Below are 17891 nucleotides of genomic sequence, written 5' to 3'. Positions count from 1 at the left end.
TAATTTGAGTGCGGCCATGCCTTTAATCGAGCAACTCGACCCCAGGACTTATTCTTTTGTAAGCCCAGTACTTATTCTATCGGTCTCTTTTTGCCGAACCGCTAAGTAACGGAGACATAAACACACCAGCATCGGTTGTCAAGCAATGCTAGGGGGACAAACACAGACACACAAACATACACACGCATATATATATATATACATATATACGATGGGATTCTTTCAGTTTCCGTCTACCAAATCCACTCACAAGGCTTTGGTCGGCTTGAGGCTATAGTAGAAGACACTTGCCCAAGGTGCCATGCAGTGGGACTGAACCCAGAACCATGTGGTTGGTAAACAAGCTACTTACCACACAGTCACTCCTGTAGATATTTTTATAATTCAAATTGAGTTATAAAGAAATCGTTCAGTTAAGGACCTCTTAACATATATGCATGCATGCATTCATACATACACACATACGTACACACATACATACATATGTACGTACGTACATACATACATACATACATACGTACGTACGTACATACATACATACGTACACAAACATACATGCATGTATACATATATATATATATATATACATACATGCATACATGTGTAGATATATACACATATACATACACACACATGCATGCATACACACATATACATATACACACACACATATACATACGCACACACATGCATGCATACGTACATACATACATCTATATACATAAATGTGTAATGGTGTCTGTCTGTGTGTTTTGTGTTACTCTAACTCCTCCCACACCATCCAACCGATTTTAATGATTTTGGTTACATTGGTAGATCACATGCCCTGAAGTTCAAATAAGACCGGAATTTTTCGAAAACTCGATAATGCTCAGTTGGCATCGATTTTTGTGAGCTCAATCGGGCGTTTGAATGGAAATTCCCATAATGGTGTTATTTTTCCTGCAGCTTTTGCATTTTTTGTCCGATTTTGATGAAAATCGATGAGTGGGGGAGGCTCATGGCAGTGAGTCGGTGTCAGTATATGGCGTTGACAAAAAAAATTGATAATTGCACCTGAGCAGTGGTTTTATAAAATCAATAGGCCTTTTGCATGCAAATACCCATAGGGATTTTATTTTTGACTGTAATTTTTATATTTTTTATTCGATTTTAATGAAATTTGAGTTGTAGGTAAATTTTGTGGTGCGGGAGACGGTAAAGGTGTTTATTTCATCCAAAGGGGCTTGAAAAGAGCACAAATGCAAATAAGTATTTCCTTAGGGACATTCATATCGATTTTGTAGAAATTTTACGCGTAATTACAGTTCATGTCCATTAGTTGATGCCAGCATGAAATCAATAAGCTTTTTGTGTGCAATTACCCATAGGATTAATATTTTATGCTGTAACTTTTAGAGAATTCATCCGATTTTGATGAAATTTGACATTTAGGTAAAGTTTATAGCCAGAGTCATATAGTAGAATTTGAATTAAACTGGTGAAAGGCTGAAATCATCAAAATTCACTCACAATAAAATAATGAACTGATTTTGAAGAAAATTGACCCTTGAGTAAAATTAAGCACTTCGACGTGTTAAACATCAATTATTAATATAATGTATTGGGATTTAAAAGTCAATGGGATATTTTCATGTAAATGGTCACATGGATTCTATTTTATGACATAACCTTTTCTTTAGATTTTGCTAAGATTGGGCATGCTGATCAATTTTGTATAGAGGGTGGCATTAAGGAGAGAGAAATAAACATACTTCACTCTCAACGGGTCATGGTACACCCGAAAGTTTGACTGCGATTGCAGACGGTCCAATATGTAAGAGTATGTCAAAAGCATTAACCGGGTAAAATCCCTGCCGAACCACATATAACATCTTAATGTGTAACAGTTGGCACGGGGAATGTAGATTTCAATACAAGGTCAGAGGTGGGCTTAACTTCAACACAGAAAACACGAGCAACGCCAGGTCCAACAGCTAGTACATACATACGTACGTACATACATAGATACATATGTACATACATACATACATACATACATACATACGTACGTACATACATACATACATATATGCATATGTACATACATGCACACGTATGCACATACATTCATATGTACATACATACATACATACATACATATGTACATACATACGTACATACATAGATACATACATACGTACATACATATATACATACATACGTACGTATATACACGTATACATATACATACGTACATACATATGTACATACATACGTACGTACATACATAATACATACATGCATACATACATACATACATAGTACGTACATACATTCATACATATGTACATACATACATACATACATAGATACGAACATCCATCCATCCATACATACATACGTATGTACGTACGTACATACATACATACATACATACATACATACATACATACATACATACATACATACATACATACATACACATACATACATACCAGGTGAGTAAATGTCTAAGTAACGATCTGGAGATAAGCTGTTGTTTCAGAAAAAAAAATCGACCAACTGATTTGCACATTACAAATACAATCTGTCAGTGGAACAATAAAAATATGCAAGACTTTTCTCAAGTTTAAAATTTGACATTGTTTTCTACATTCCAGCAATGGAGTTTTGTATCTTTGTTAGAAACCAGCTTCTTTCTCAAAGGAAGAACTTGAATAATTAAAAACATAAGAGAATGTTTGCAGAAACAGGTACAGCACCGAAATATGGCAGACATACCATAATTATATTTTGACTTTTATCAGATTTCTTGCTCCAAACACAAAATGATGAAATGAATTCTAATTTTCAAAAAAGAAAAAATATCTATTACCTTAAAATATTTTCAAATAAAACAAATTTCTCATATAATTCCTGCCATAACCACACTCTCATTTCCTCCTCCTCCTCCTCCTCCTACTACTACTACTTTTTCTCCACCTTCTCTTACTTTGTCTCTGACTGTAAGTGTGTGTGTAAAACATTCCTTTACTCATTGCCTTCCACCAAGCCTAGTGTGTGCACTCGTCTTGCACCTCGTGTTGTAACTTTCTTAATATCGCTCTTTTACTCTCTCTCTCTCTCCCTCTGTCTGTTTCTCTTTCTCTCTCCCTCTGTCTGTTTCTCTTTCTCTCTCTCTCTCTCTCTCTCTCTCACTTTCCATACAATATAAAGCTTCCCTGAATGAACCAACATGTATATCTATCTGTGTGTGTGTACTCCTCCCCCTGCATCCCCATGCGCAACTGCCTATTGTTCTCTCTGTCTTTTAGTTTTCTTAATGATTTTCGAACAATGTATATATATATATATATTGCCCCAGCGTGGCCAGAGTCTAATGACTGAAACAGGTAAAAGATAAAAGATAAAAAAGATAACTATATATTCTTTTATTTTTTTTTTTACTTGTTTCAGTCATTTAACGGCCATACTGGAGCACCGCTTTGAAAACGTGTTTCGATGCCAGAAATTGAACACTGGCTGCCTGGGTGAAAGCCAAGAACACACACATGCACACACACATGCACACACACACACACACACACACACACACACACACACACACACACACACACACACATGCATGCACAGACGCATGCATGCACAGACGCATGCATGCACACCTCTCATCGTCAACATCATCATCACTATCATCGTCACGACCATTGTCACCACCACAACCACCGCCGCAGCCATTCTCATTCTCCTTCTCATGATCTCCCTCGTTTCTCTCACCCTTCACTGATAAAGGGGTCAAAACTATCAAAGAGCTGAAATCAGTGTTCGCAACAGCAGCAGCGTCAGCAGCAGTGAAATGAAATCCTGCAGTTAACGTTAATTGGGAGATTGACTGTCAGATGTGAGAACATCAACGAAATACAGAATTAATTACTGCTGTTTAGCCCTAGGTCAATCTTCGTTGAGCAGGTATATGATCAAAGACATTCTAGGCATGACCACCCCATCTTTTCATTGTTAGGGTTTACACTGTCCAAAGCAACCCTTTCTGTTCCCTTTTTCCTATTTTAGACTCCAGGTACATTCCATCATTTGTCCTGGGCAATAATGGTCTTCAAACTGATAAATACTAGTTTGCCCCACCCCACTCTATCTGGAACATAATCATCTATATTTTTTTATCTTTTACTTCTTTCAGATTACCGCCATGCTGGGGCACCATCTTACAGGGGGAGGGGATTAGTCAAACAAATCTAATCCAGTCCTTATTTTTTAAACTTGGGACTTATTCTATTGGTGTCTTTTGGTGAACAGCTATATTACGTGGACATAAATAAACCAGCACCAGTTGTTAGAGTATGGAGGGGAGTGTGACAAACACAGGTACATTGGGCTTCCACACAGTTTCCGTCCACCAAATGAATTCAGAAGGTATTGGTTGATCATGGGCAACAGCAGAAGACACTTGTCCAAGGTAGCTTACTGTGGAACCAAACCCGAAACCACGTGGTTTTAAAAGGAGAGACCCCTCTCCAATCCCTTCATCCCTCTCACTCCCAATTTTATCAATACAGTTCCAGATCCATGTAATTTTTCTTTCTCCACCATGGGGTAGGAGCAGGGCCAGCCCTAGGCAAATTGAACTTCAATATGTACAAGCTGATGGTCGTGGAAATTTCCTTGTCTTTGTCATGCCCTCCTTGGCATTCCCTAGCACATGGCACCTCAAGTGACTACCCGGATTGTCAGTACCTTGAGCTGGCCCTTGCGACTACCCAGATTGCCAGTACCTTGAGCTGGCCCTTGGTAGGATAACTTTATAAAGTTTGAAAACTACTTTAATCATATTAAATTTCACCTGTGTTTGTTTCAATCTTCATATGAGAAGCATTGCTCTAGAACAGTGTCTCTCAACCCTTTTTGCACCTTTTTTGATTTCTGTTTTACTCACCTGGACCCTCAGAGCCATTCCATGTTTAAGAAATCCCATTATATGTTTATAATTAAATATTATTAGGAATTGTATTAAAAAAATTGTTAAAATATTTTGTATATTATACAAGTGTGGAGGTGCAATGGCCCAGTGGTTAGGGCAACAAACTCACAGTCATGGGATTGCAGTTTATATTCCTGGACTGGACGCTGTGAGTGTTTATTGAGCAAAAACACTTAAATCTCCACAAGGCTCTGGCAGAGGGTGGTAGCGAACCCTGCTGTATTCTTTCACCACTACTTTCTCTCACTCTTTCTTCCTGTTTCTCTTGTACTTGTATTTCAATGGGCCAGCCTTGTCACATTCTGTGTCACGCTGAATCTCCCCGAGAACTATGTTAAGAGTACATGTGTCTGTGGAGTGCTCAGCCACTTGCACATTAATTTCACAAGCAAGTTGTTCCCTTGATCAGATCAACTGGAATCCTCGTTGTCATAACTAATGGAGTGCCACGATTGTACAAGTATAACAAATTTATAAATTTTAACAACAAAATCTCATATTGACCCCTGACATGAACCCCAGCTGAGAACTATTGCTCTAGAATCAAGCATCTGATGTTGTTTTGATGTTGCTCTCTGAGAGAGAAGTCTTGTGACAAGAACTTTGCAAACGATGACCAGTGCAAATGGTCAAACGATGACCAGTGGAAGTGCACTCCTCCACACTTGCAGTTGTTACTATGCAACCCCAGTGTGCAATCCCAACATACAAACCCAGTCCAGCGACAATATTGGTATTAGAAAATTACTATTTTTAAATCTCACAATGAGAGATATTCAGCGACAGTACTTTGGAGTAAAGATTGTTTGCCAACCTAACATCTTACAATCATGAGTCCAACACCCTAACCCCTAAGCCACACACCTCCACTCACTCCCAATGGTTTTCCTACAGACCCTGACACCAATCAAGGGTATCTCTGCATCCCTGCAATCAGATGGAATGTCATCCCATATGCTAATTAACCCATAGTTGGGGCCCTGACCAGTTCTGCTACTCTGGGTTAGGAGAGACCTGGGAAGAATAGTGGCTTAGAGGTGGCATCACATTCTTCAAAACCCTCAAAATCCCAAACCAGAGCCTCACTACCAGACTCAGTGTTTTAAGTCATACCCATAAATGCATACATTTATACATACATATACACAAACAGACACACACACACATTCATATATGTATCTGTGACTTTGTGTGTGTGTGTGTGTATTCACAGGAACTTCTGTTTGTGTTTCGATACAGTTCCTACAAGTCTGCACATGATCTTTCTGCATTCTGCTGCACAGCAACCAATCTGTTTAATTACTCGCCTCCTTAACAACATTGCTTCCTACATTCCAACATACAGACAGACAAATAGATATGTATATACTAACATAGGTAAATACATATATACATACATACTTACATACTTACATGTATACATATATACGCAGATGCACACATATATAATGCTTACAAACACACACAGACATACTTAGATATTAACATATGTATATAAATGTATGTATATATATATATATATATATATATATATATATATATATATATATTTGTCTGTCTGTCAGTTAGTCTGTCAGCCTGTCTATATATATGTATGTTGATTTGTATATATACCTTTATATATATATATTGTATATTTTATATATATTTTTATATATATATATATATATATATATATATATATATATATATATATATATATATGTATATATATATATATAATATATATATATATATATATATATAAATATATATAAAATATATATATATATATAAAGGTATATATACAAATCAACATACATATATATAGACAGGCTGACGGACTAACTGACAGACAGACAAATAGATACACTGATAAATACAGATATATATATTTGTGTATGTGTATGTATATATACTTAGGAGTGGCTGTGTGGTGAGTAGCTTGCTTACAAACCATATGGTTCTGGGTTCAGTCCCACTGTGTGACACCTTGGGCAAGTGTCTTCTACTATAGCCTCGGGCCAACCAAAGCCTTGTGAGTGGATTTGGTAGATGGAAACTGAAAGAAGTCTGTCATATATATGTATATATATATATATATATATATATGCATGTATGTGTGTATATGTTTGTGTGTCTGTGTTTGTCCCCCCCACATCGCTTGACAACCAATGCTGGGGTGTTTACTTCCCCGTAACCTAGCAGTTCGAAAAAAGAGACCGATAGAATAAGTACTAGGCTTACAAAGAATAAGTCCTGGGGTCAATTTGCTCAACTAAAAGCAGTGCTCCAGCATGGCCACAGTCAAATGACTGAAACAAGTAAAAGAGTAAAAGAGTATATGCAAGTGTATATGTGTAGACACACACACACACATACACTAGATAAATGTTTTGGCCAAAACTTGGTCCATGCCAAATCAAACTTAATAGTAACCCCTGAGATGATCTGTTGAGTCATTTTAAAGTTAAGCAGGGATTTGTTTTTGAGTGAAGTGTATCGAGGAAGAGGTGCCTCATTGGGTCTCCCTGCAAGAAATTGCTCCAGGTTGCGTTTGAAGCTTTTGGCATCTTCTTCTTTGATTTGTGTGTGTGTGTGTGTGTGTGTGTACATATATGCCTGTCTACATACATGCACATGCTCATACATACATACATACATACATACATACATACTACATACATACATACATACATACGTACATACCTACGTACATGCATTCTCAAAACCAGAATGGAGAACCCTAATTCAAAGACTACAGATCCAATCCATCACTGGAACTGTAAAAATCTGTAAAACTTTCCAGAAAGTTTATCATTTAGATATATATATGAGCATGTCTAGATATGGGAGTATATGCATGAGAAGACATACATAAAACAAAACATACAAACCTGCACACATACATACATACATATATACATACATACATACATACATACATACATACATACATACATACATACATACATATATACATACATAGCACATACATACAAACGAACAAAAATACCCTGTTGTTTATGTTGAAATTCCAATGAAGGAGCCTTGGATCTAGGTTAGTAACCAGATCTTTCTCTATTGGCAAGAAATCTTGAAATAAAACTGAATAATGATATACATACATGCATACATATATACATACATATGTACATGCGTATATAGATAGAAACATACATAGAGACATACATACATACGTATGTACATACATACATACATACATACATACATACATACATACATACATACATACATACATACATACATACATACATACATACATACATACAGGGTAGTCTGTAAGTCTTTACCCGTCTGTATGTCAGGAATATTGAGGATACACCTCGCTGACGGACCAGTAAACCATACCTCATATCTAAACATGTTACAACAGTGGTTTATACCAAAACTCGATGAATTTGGAATCAAGAGAGGAAATTCGGTTTCAGCAAGATGACACTCTGGCTCATTACGTTCTCACTATGTGAGATTATCTTAACGACAATTCTGCAGACAAATGGATAGTTTGCGATTCTGAAACATCCCTGACGCCCCTGAAATGACATGCATGACATCCGGACATGACAACATGTGATAACTCCCTTTGGGGATACATAAATGACATTGTTTCTAAACAATGTTATAATTCCAATGATGAAGTGAAGGTGTAGTGGTCTTGCTAACTCTTCACTTCTTGGTCAATTAGACTTAGAGCCATTCAGATCATTGCTATGTCCATCTATTTCTCTATGCCACATGACTGAAAGCCACCTCTTAGCTGTTATTTCTATATTTCCTATCTCTGAACTTTCTTGCATAGATTGCTTCAATCAACAAAATTCTGCATTTTGATTCTAGGTATCATCAGCGACCAGTAAATAAAATATATTTTTATGTTGTAAATAGGAGTGGTTGTGTGGTAAGTAGCTTGCTAACCAACCACATGGTTCCGGGTTCAGTCCCACTGCATGGCATCTTGGACAAGTGTCTTCTGATATAGCCCTGGGCCGACCAATGCCTTGTGAGTGGATTTGGTAGATGGAAACTGAAAGAAGCCCATCGTATATATGTATATATATATATATATGTGTGTGTGTGTCTGTGTTTGTCCCCCTAGCATTGCTTGACAACCGATGCTGGTGTGTTTACATCCCCGTCACTTAGCGGTTCGGCAAAAGAGACCGATAGAATAAGTACTGGGCTTACAAAGAATAAGTCCCGGGGTTGATTTGCTCAACTAAAGGTGGTGCTCCAGCATAGCTGCAGTCAAATGACTGAAACAAGTAAAAAAAATATATATAGTTGTTGAATTTATTCATCATCTCTGTATGAACTCTTGTAATAATATACATGCAGCCATGTCAACACCAGGTACTGAATATATATCCCCATTACAAAGGCAGCTGTTACCATGGCATTTGGAACAATAACTGCTGCTACATCGAGGGAAATATCTCACAGAACATGGCATCGTACAATATTACGCAACGAGAAGGCAGGATAGCACACAGATACACTGGATACGTAAGATATATGGATGGGTGGAGACTTACAGGCCACCCGGTACATACATACGTACATACATACATACATTCATACATTCATACATACATACAAACATACATACGTACATACATACATACATACATACATACATACATACATACATACATACATACATACGTACGTACATACATACATTCTAACAAAAAAAGTACCCTGTCGTTGATATTGAAATTCCAATGGAGGAGCCTTAAATCTAGGTTAGAAACCGGCTCTTTCTCTATTGGCAAGAAATCTTGAAATAAACTGAATAATGACATACATACATGCATAAAAAGAACCCCTTCAGTCATGAATGACCATGGGATTGCACCTAGAATGTTACCCTCCAAGGCACAAGACCTTGCAAGGTTGTTTATGGAAGACCAGCAGTCACCCATGCGTACCAGCCTCCCCTCTCCTCATCACCTGTGTTATCCAAGGGAAAGGCAAAGGGGCCGATACAATTTGACACCAGTGATGTTGCAACTCATTTCTACAGCTGAGTGAACTGGAGCAATACGAAATAAAATGTCTTGCTCGAGAACACAACACGCAGCCCAGTCCAGCAATCAAACTCCCTACCTCTTGATTGTGAGCCCGATGTTCTAACCACCGAGCCATACATACAAATGTGCATACACAAACACAGCTTTTACTCTCTGAGGAAATCTACAAGTATCTTGGACAGGATGAGTGTCTCAGCTCCAATGGATTCATCAACAGAGAAAGAACAAAAATTGAGAAGGCTTTTTAAAATATGATCCTCTGAACTCTCAGCTTAAAACAGGCATATCGCCCACCTCTTTGCAATGCCTTAGCCACACCCATATTTAGCCTCCAGAATTGGTCCCTGCAAGAAATCTGTGGGACAGATGCTTGAACTCACAAGCAAAGTCAACCTCAGTGGAATTTGAACCTAGAACATGAAGACGAACGGAATATAGCTAAGCATTTCACCTGCCATGTTAACAATTCTGCCAGCTCACCACCTTAATAATAATAATAATAATAATAATAATAATAATATACCCAAAAATGGCAGAAATTCAAAAGATAGTGCTCATGGGAACTGCTCATATTCTACACAAAATACTTTCTATGTAATCTCAAGGTTTAAAACAAACATTATTTTTTTTTTTTAGTCATTCACTAGTACAACACCAAAAAAACAAAAAATATATGGCACACTAGGCATAACAACAACATGAACTTCCAACCTGTTGTTTCTTGAGGTCTCTGGGTGAGAATTGGAGCAAACTTGTACAAATATAAAGCAAAAGTCAAACATAGAATAATAATAATAATAATAATAATAATAATAATAATAATAATAATAATAATAATAATAATGGTTGATTTGTGTAGTCACGCTTTACATCATGTAGATCGAGAGAAGAGTGTGATTGAAAGAGGATATGGAGAAAATTAACATAAGTGATGCAGGATGTGTGCACATACTAGGTTTGATGGCAGGCAATGAGAAAAGGAACTCTATACACACAGACAGAGTGAAGGAGAAAGGGCTGCAGACAGAGGTGGAGAAGGAGACAACGGGGTATGTGTGTGTGTGTGTGTGTGGTGTGTGTGTGTGTGTGTGTTTATATATATATGTGTGTATGTATAAATGTTTGTATGTAAATGTATATAATACATATATGACTGTGTGTATATGTATGTATACATATACACATGTACATACATATATATATACACACACGCATACATACATACATACATACATACATACATCATACATACATACATACATACATACATACATACATACATACATACATCATACATACATACATACATAATACATATACATATTATATATATATATATATATAATAATATATATATATATATATATATATCAAGAAGTGGGTATGAACTTCCATAATATAAAATCAACATGGAGAATAATTTTGTTTTCAATTTTTGTTTAAACTTTTTGAATATTTAATTTTATTTTAAGGTAATAATAATTTTTTTTCAAAATTAGTATACAATTCATCATTTCACATATATATGTATGTGTGTGTCTGTATATATATGTGTGTGTGCATATATATATATATACACGCACACACATATATATATATACAAAGCACCCACTACACTTTGGGAATGGTTGGTGTTAGGAAGGGCATTCAGCTGTAGAAACGCTGCCAAATCAGACTTGAGCCTGGTGCAGCCTCCTGGCTTCCCAGACCCCAGTCAAACCGTCCAACCCATGCCAGCATGAAAAACGGAGGTTAAACGATGGTGATGAGGATGATATACATATATATATGTATGTGTTATGTGTGTGTATATATGTGTATATATATATATATATATATATATTATATATATATATATATATATATATATATATATATATATATTATATATATATATATATATATATATATGTATATATATAAATAATTGAGATTCAGTTGAATTATGCCAAACTATAAACTGTCAACTCACTCTTTCTATCCATTCTAAACAGACACTGTCCTCTAGACTTTGATTTGGTAGTTGATAAAAAAAGACCAATAAATTAAAAGTGAACCACAATCCTTTACAAGCTATGATCCTAACAAACTTCATACAGTTCTTAGAAGTGTAGTATATTCTGAGTCACATTAGTAGCAACATGGACTTTCTCCCTCTTCTTGCTCTATTAGAGAATCTGAGTAAAATTATATTAATGTGTCCAACTGATTAAAACATTCTATTTATTTATGCAGCTGAGAATAGCCCTGCTTTTAAATTGATGTAATGAATTAGATTAGACCTAAGGGTATCTTGTGTACATAGGGTCACTTGTACATTTAAATATTTTTGAAATTAGCATTTACAGGTGCTGCACTTGGACAGGAGAAATTAATTTTAGTGTCGTGTATGATGTGAACTTACCCACTAGTATGCTATATAAGTTATATATATTTTCTTACTATTCTCTATAATTTCTTATTATTTTGTTTTTTTTATTTTAATATCTTTACCTATCAACTTCTTATCCCTTATAAGTTGTTACTGTTCTGAAATAGAGGTATAGACTTTCTAGTTACTTAAGTCTAGAAGAGTTGATTATAACATACCCATAATAAAGTACAAATATTTTTTATTCGCTCTCTGTTTATTTTCTCTTATTCCTTCCTGTTGAAGAGCAGAGGCTCGAAGCATAAAATACTTTCTCACTTTCCTGGATGTCAAACTAATACACTTGCTTGTTGTTGATACACCTGTCTTCGTCTTTTGTTTTCCTATAACTTTCAACTATATATATATATATATGTATCTATGTATATATATATATATATATATATATATATATATATATATATATATATGTTAATAAAATAGAACATATGCATATATATAAACATATATGTACATACCTACCTCTACATGTACATATACACACATATATGTGTACAGGACACCAAAAAGACGTCGAACACATAGAGAGACGAAACACATAGACACAAACCAAGGAACAAGACAAGCAAAAAAAAGAGAGATACAGGACAATAAGCACAACGAAAAATCCCCTTCTTCAGTCGCTAAGGTTTCATCTACTAAACGTTTCGAAGGATAATATATATATATAATAATAAATATTAGGGAATAAATCCAAATTTACAGGGAAAAATCAGATTTAGGATTAAATCCAATTTTATAGTAAAATATTATATAATATAATTCGAGACAAAACCACTATTTTGCAAAACAAACAAGAAAAGACTTAATCAATACATAAAAATTTTTTTTTAATATAAAGAAATAAACCGCCACTACAATCGTTTCATTGTTTTGCAAAATAGTGGTTTTGTCTCGAATTATATTATATATATATATATATATACACACACATATATATTTGTATTTGACAAGTTCTAGAGAAGAATGAAAGTGCTAATCATAATGAAGAAACAAAAGGATCTTTTTCCAAAATTTAATTCACATTTTTTATAATAAACTGGGAACTACTTTTTCCATTTAACGATTAATAATAATTAGTAGCTGTCCACGCAGAAAGCACGTCTTTGATATTGCGCATGCATATGCAAATGGGTAGTCATTTGTGTGTGAGCGTGTGTGAGCGTGTGTGTGTGTGTGTGTGTGTGTGTGTGTATTTGTGTATATGTGGATGCGCGTGCGTGTGTAAGTCCTTTCAACTCTCTGTTTTTATTTCTTCCTTTCTTTCTGTATTTATTTATTTTTCTTAACCAATTTCACTCTGTCTTACCTGACTTTAATTATCTTAATTACATTTATAAATGACTTTCCGTTGAAAATTACCCACCACTCTTTTTCTTCTCTCTCTCTTTCTCTCTCACTCACTTTTTTCTTGTTCTGTTTTTTGTTTTTGTTTTTTTCTTTGTTTTACACATTCGTTGTGTATCATACGATGTTTAAAGCTGATGTCTTTCGTTTTGTTTTTCCTTTTATCTCTTGTTTCTTTTTTCTTTTACCCAAAGCCTTCAATTGTTATTATTTCCTTGCGTTTGTATTTTTATGTAGTAAATATTTCACTGCAGTCATGACACGCTGCTGATGCAAATGCAAGCCCACAGATACACAGTTTCATTTCATTAACGATCATACCTACGCCACTAACCTTCAGGTAAATTTACGAGAATGCCATTTCTTTTATCAGTGAAACCTGCCCCAAAATGTGTCTGCTTCATCATTTTTTTTTTTTTTAACCAATCAACGATTTAGACCAGATTTAATGAGCGCTAATGAGCTACTAGTTGCTAACAGTAGAGAATATTAGCAACGGGCATTGTTATCAGCCATGCAGCTCAGCTGGGTGGTACCAAGTCATGTGACAACCATGACACCATCAGTCAAAGAGTTTCTGACAATCCTTTGTGGATGCAGTCACCACAGCAAATACAGCAGTAATTGATTACAGAAAGTCTATGAAATATCAGGCATGGCAATGATGGGTAGCAAACCCGTTAACAAATGCAACAGACTATTTATGAAATCATCAACAGATACAACTTTTGTCAGACAACCCAGATAATACCAAATGGAACTAAAGTAATCCCTCGACTATCACAGGTGTTACTTTCCAAAACCCCCCGCAATAGGTGAAAATCTGCGTAGAAACAGAACTGTGCTGTATACTATTTTTTTTATTTAATTTTATAATTTACTCTCTTTTACTTGTTTCAGTCATTTGACTGTGGCCATGCTGGAGCACCACCTTTTATAATTTGTATATATTTATTTTATTATGCATGCAAAACAACACCACAGAAGAATTGACATAATCTTAAATCATAAACTGCAATAGGTGAATCGCAATATGGCAAGGGATTACTGTAGCAGAGTTGTAGTGGCTAAGCTTAGACAAAAACTACCATGAACTCACCAAATTTTACAAACAAGTCAGATACCTAGGGAGAACCACAATTTATAATCCTATAAGCACGCCAATTGTTGCCCATATTCCACTTCTCTTTCTTTTTCAAAACTGCTGATGTTCGTTTATGTCACCAAGTAAAATATAGACAAGTAATAACCGGTGGGTATGTTTAAAAACTTTCATAATTTAAGATTTCCGCAAATTCAACACTATTAGCTTCAACACCTGGCTGCAAAACCATTTTAAAATTATCAAGAACCTAGGCTTTTCATAACCAAAATTTTCCAAATAAATCATAAACATTAGTGGAACATAATGATTTATATTGAAACATAATTAGAAAATAATAAAACCCTACAAACTTATTTAATTGTTTCTTACTTTGGCACACGGCCAGCAATTTTGAGAGGAGGGGCAAGTCAATTTCATGAACCCCAAACTGGACTGATACTTATTTTATGAACCTCAGAAGGATGAAAATCAAAGTTGACCTCAGTGGAATTTGAACTCAGAACATGAAGAGCCGAAAGAAACGCTGCTGAGCACTTTATTCGACATGCTAACAGTACTACCAGCTCAAAGCCTTTAGGCTTGTTTAAACAATCCTTTCTACTAAAAGCACAAGGCCAGTAATTTAGGGGAGAGGAGTAAGTCAATTACATTGACCCCAGTACATAACTGGTACTTATCCATTCCGAAAGGATGAAAAATAAAGTTGGTCATGGCGGAATTTGAACTCAGAACATAAAGAAAGGCAACATGCTGCAAAGCATTTCGCCCACCATATCAACAATTCTTCCAGCTTCTATATATAGCTTCATACTCACATTGTACAGATGCCCATAGGTAGAATAAACTCTTCAATAAATTTGCTGAATACTGTGTTTTGGCATTCTTTTTGTGTCAAACCTTGAGAGTTATGTCTTGAGTACAGCATTACTAAGTTTGATTCTGAAAAGTGAAGCCTCGTATCATATTGGGATCAATAGAGCTCATCACAGCTAAACAGATTTATCGATCAGCAGAGAAAATTCAAATAAAACCACCTTGATTGTTATCACAAATTTTAGTATTTTCTGATTGAATTTACAATTCTCTATACTATTGATGGAGGTGGAGTTGGTGGTGAGGAGGAGGAGGAGGAGGAGGAGGGGAAGGGGAGGAGGAGAAATAGAGTGACGACGATGTCAATGTTGATGACAATTGTTTTGGTGAATATATTGTTCCATTGTTGAGCCCCAGCATGGCCATTGCTCAATAATTGAAAGTAGTAAACAAATGGGTGACTTGCAAGAGGTGGTGTGACTTCCTAGTCGTGACTGACTAACACCCGGAAGGATGAGGTGTTTGTTTCATGTAACCCGATCTATTCTGTGACTCTGACCGACATATTTCAACCTCAAAAGGCCAGTCCCCACCTCACTGCAAAAAGATCTCATCCACGATGAGAAATAACAGGTGCCTGCTGTCATTCGTAACCACATTGAAGAAGTGTTTCGTCTGCTTGCATGATCACTACTAACATCTGTGAGGTACCCTAGTCATACACCTGTAACATAACCTAGACACATACCTGTGATATACCCAAGATGTACACCTTGAGGTACCCTAGATACACTTTTGTAAGGTACCCTAGGTATATATCTGTGATGTATCCTAGAGAGACATCTTGAGTACCCTAGACACACAAGGTGAAAGCGAAGTATTCACTGCAGATCCAACGACCTAGTTGGGTGGTGCGTTTATCACTGCAATGGGTAACGTTGCACAATCGTGTGTAAGACAAGTGACGGCATAGAATCAGTCACACAATATGTGAAAAGACTACTTCACATCTTTCAAAAGTGTTTCATTCAAGATTCATATTGTAATTTACAATTAAGTCATTATTCGCCCTAATTAACAACAGTCAGTATTAACAAATTGGACCCAATTATCAAAAAGGTATTAATTATTTAAACAAGTTAAGATGGTGGTCTGATAGAATCATTAGCACGCTGGGCAGAATGCTTAGCAGCACTTTGTCAGTCTTTCTGTTCTGAGTTCTAATTCTGCCGAGGTCAATTTTGCGTTTCATCCTTCCAAGGTTGATAAAGTAAGTACCAGTTGAGTACTGGGGTCGATGTAATTGATAACCCTTTTTCCACAAAATTGCTGGCCTTGCACCTTTATTAGAAAGGATTATTTAAACAAGTTTGAAGGCTACAGGCTGGTAGAATGGTTAGCATGCCAGACAAAATGCTTAGCAGCATTTTTTTTTGGTTCTTCACATTCTGTGTTTGAATTCTGCTGAGATCAACTTTGCCTTTCATCCTTGTGGGGTCCATAATATAAGTACCAGTCACATTCTGGGATCGATGTAATTGTGGTGTGGTTGCCAAGCAAGCAATTTCACCAGAAGATGTGTGTTAAAACTAAAACGATTGTGACCAGGTCGCATTTGAGGCGACAAAAATTTTCACATTAAATAATAAATGTTTCAACGAAGCCAACAATTTTTATGTATTTTTTAAATGACAGATGCTTGTCTCCCATGCTGCCATCATTTATAAATTCCTAGATTTTTCTCTTATTTTTCTTCTTCTTTGATACCAATTGCCATCTCTACAGATCAATTACTCACCACTGTATTCCAATTTTAATTCATTATAATTGATTAAAAGATTGGTTTACGGCTTCTGCAGTTTTTTTAACCAGAATTAGTCATGATGATGATGATGCTGATGATGATGATGATGATGGCAATGATCACACACACACACACATACAATGGGTTTCTTTCAGTTTCCGTCTACCAAATCCACTTACAAGGCTTTGATTGGCCCGAGGCTATAGTAGAAGACACCTGCCCAAGGTTCCATGCAGCAGGCTTGATCCTGGAACCATGTGGTTGGGAAGCAAGCTTCTTTATTCATATATTTATTTATATTAGTGGGACCCATGAACATTTCACAGTAAACCTATTGAGTTATTCTGAAAACATTATTCAAAAATCCTGAAAGCGTATCC

The 17891-nt window shown here is 35.8% G+C and overlaps 1 long non-coding RNA gene across 1 annotated transcript in view; it reads left to right on the top strand.

Annotated features, from left to right (window-relative positions):
• LOC118763920 overlaps positions 1-14201 on the top strand; it is a 24260-nt gene extending 10059 nt beyond the window's left edge. Inside the window, exon 3 of the long non-coding RNA XR_004999691.1 lies at positions 14027-14201. This is a non-coding gene — a long non-coding RNA (uncharacterized LOC118763920). The remainder of the gene's footprint in view (positions 1-14026) is intronic.
• The last annotated feature ends 3690 nt before the right edge of the window (positions 14202-17891 follow it).

Source organism: Octopus sinensis, linkage group LG6 (genome assembly GCF_006345805.1).
Source record: "Octopus sinensis linkage group LG6, ASM634580v1, whole genome shotgun sequence".
Classification (NCBI taxonomy): Eukaryota; Metazoa; Mollusca; class Cephalopoda; order Octopoda; family Octopodidae; genus Octopus; species Octopus sinensis.
This window is presented reverse-complemented; position numbering and strand designations above follow the sequence as displayed.